This window comes from Grampus griseus (assembly GCF_964374135.1).
Source record: "Grampus griseus genome assembly, chromosome: 5".
NCBI classification, from domain to species: Eukaryota; Metazoa; Chordata; class Mammalia; order Artiodactyla; family Delphinidae; genus Grampus; species Grampus griseus.
Window position 1 is genome coordinate 142,384,233 of NC_138998.1, and position 2,922 is coordinate 142,387,154.

The window sequence follows — 2,922 nt, forward strand, 5'->3', positions numbered from 1 at the left end:
GAGACAGGAATAGCCCCGTGAGGATGAGATGGTGGAAATGCTCTGCCCCCACGACCGATGTCGCCCCTCACGCCTGCCTGGACAGCTGGACACGACCAGGCCTGCATGCAGATACTCTTGTCTGCCAGACGAAGAGGCGGTTGGAGATGGCTGGCGTCTTTCCTCGGGCCGGGCTGGGTGCCTCCTCGGGGTGGGGGGGGGGGATGGTCCTCCATGAAGCTGGAGCCGGTGCATCTCCTTCACATCCTGAATCGATTCCCCAAGTCGCTGAGCATTTTTCTCTAAAACAACTTCATTCTTTCCATTTTGCAGGGATTTTTTTAACGGGAGGCAAAGGCTTTTCCAATATTAAGTGAAACGTGTGTCACGCGGGGCTCACAGAGAGCAGCTGACCCGGCCCAGCCCCTGGAGCGCAGCACGGACACCGCCCGCCCGGCCTGCAGAGGCAACGGCCTCTCTGTGACTCCAGCTTCTTGTTCAGGGATCACCATCCCTGCCAGGATGTCACTCGCTCGTCCCCGGGTGCCCACGCCTGGCACAGTCTCATAAGCACTGATACCTCAAGTATACGACAAGCTAAGGACCCTGAGCGCTCTGGGAGGCAGGACGCAGCCCCGTGGGCTCTGAACACGCTGAGGAGGGTCCTCAGAGTCTCTGGATTCCTCGGCTGACTGCTGTGGAGGTGGGAGCAGCGGGGCCCGATGCCTCGGGACAGGACGGTTTTGAGGGCCTCAGACGTGCTTCTCCTCACTGGCAGAATGTGGTCGATCCAGCGCTGGCTGGGGGGGATGGTGTGTGTCTGTCTGTCCCTCGGCTCCGGGGTCAGCAGCCCATCTCAGTCTCATGGTGCTTCAAAAGCCAGCTGGTGCTTTTGGGGGTGAGACCAGGTTTGGGTCTGGGAGGGTCCACCTTCTTCTTCCTACTTCCCTGAGTCTCCCACGTTTTCCACAACATTTTCATAATTTAGAAAGCTAATTTTTCAATGTCTGCACTAATTTTGGAAACAGCGTTTCTATGTATCCTCGTTTCCAGCCGCGCTCCTGAAGGGTCTATGCTGCACCCCCTTCACTCCCAGGGTCACTGTGGGATGCGCTCGGTCTAAGCAGCAGCCCACCTGCCTGTCGTGGGGTGAATGCCCCACTGTGGCCCTGTGCTCCCCTTCAAGCCTACCCGAGTCCTTCCCCTGCGCTCTACCAGGCTCATCTGGGCATTTTCTGTCCTAAACCTGAAATGGCCATTTCTCCAAGAAGCCCTGGCTTCTCAGAGTGCGAAATGGTCTTTAGAAACCACAGTTTGGTGCTAGGTGTGCTCAGTGCTGGTACAGCGCCATTGTTTCCAGTGGACAGATTTAGGAAATATACGTATTTTTAAGAGGAGAAAAAGTAGGAGCTCTGACTGCTATTTGTTCAGATTTATTCCTAACAAGCTTCTACTTTGCTCCATTGACTCTACACGGGGATCTCTGAGAATCTCCCTTCTCTTACGTAAAAATTTTGGTTGTTACCGCAGTAACTTAATTCCTCATTTATTCACTCCTGCAGTCTATCTGAATAGTTTCAAAATAACAGCCCTGATAAGACCAACCTTATGAGTACCAGATGCACGTTAAGACTTCTGTGCGATTCTCTGAGCTCTTAGAATATGTCCCACTGGGGATGCACAGTCACAGTGCTGTATTTTAAAATCTCTTGAAATAATATATGTTGAAGTCATTTACTAACCACAAATTTGTTTCTAGTTTTAAAATATTTTTTAGGGATTGATTTTCTTTAAAAAGTTATAAAACACAATCATATGGTTCCCCAGTCAAAACTCTATGACCAAGCACATTCTAGAAGCTTCACTTTCATCCCTCCCCTTCCTCACCCACCAGACAAACGTTTACCTGATGGCTTTGGGTTTACCTTCCATTGTTTCTTTTTGAAGATGGAAGCAGAAAAAACGTTCAGAATTGCCCTTTTCTTACACCAAAGGTAACTGTCTTATTCTTCCACATAAAAACGCATCCTGGGGACCCTTCCAGCTAGGCACAGGGAGGTCCTATGCTCCTTTCCAACAGTTTCCGGGGTCTCTCCTGCTGTCCACTGCGAGTGCAGAGCTGCTGCCCTTTGGGTCTGCCCCACAGCTGCCCAGACCCTGCGAACAGCGACTTACCTTGCCTCCCAGCGGTTGGGGCTCTAATGTCTGCAGGCCCAGCTTCATGCGACCTCTGAAATTTATCCCAATTTTGAAGTGTTTGATGTACACTCCACGCCCACCAGGAATCCTCATCCTCGGCAGGGAGGCCCAGGCTGTGGCTGCTCTGAGCCCAAGGCCCCTGCATTATTTGGGAAGGTGGCCTTCAGCTGACTGCCCAGTCCAGACGCACGTGTGAGCCAGGGTCTCCCTGTGGAGAACGGAATTTGTCTGATCAACTTGGACCCGAAGCAGCTGCTGGAGCTGCAGAAGGCAAAGCGGGTGCCAACCCTGGCTCAGAGGGACCCAGAGGGTCACTGGGGTTGGCCTTGGTAACTGGACAGAACACCCAAGAGGTACCTCTGAGCCAGGCCTGGGTGGGCCCGTGACCTCGACTGGGGTATCATGGAGGCTGGATCTCCTCCCAGCCACTGGGTATGCTGGGTACGTCCACACCAGGCAACTCAGGAGACTCCTTGATAACTTGTGACCTGATTCCTGGGGGATGAAGAGCACCCCATCCCTTTGTCTGTTCACTCACTCGTTGGTGCCCCCTGGGCCTCTCTCCCTCCAACACCGTCTATAAAAGGTGAACTTTTGCATTTTCTCCGTGAACACGCCTTGTGGTCCAGCCCAGCAGACCCTGCTTCTCAGGCTGCACCCTTCATTGCCTTTGGGCCATTTGATGACTGTCTGTAGAAGTTCAGCTGGGGGGCTGAAGATCTAGGTGCCGGGGATACATCAGGG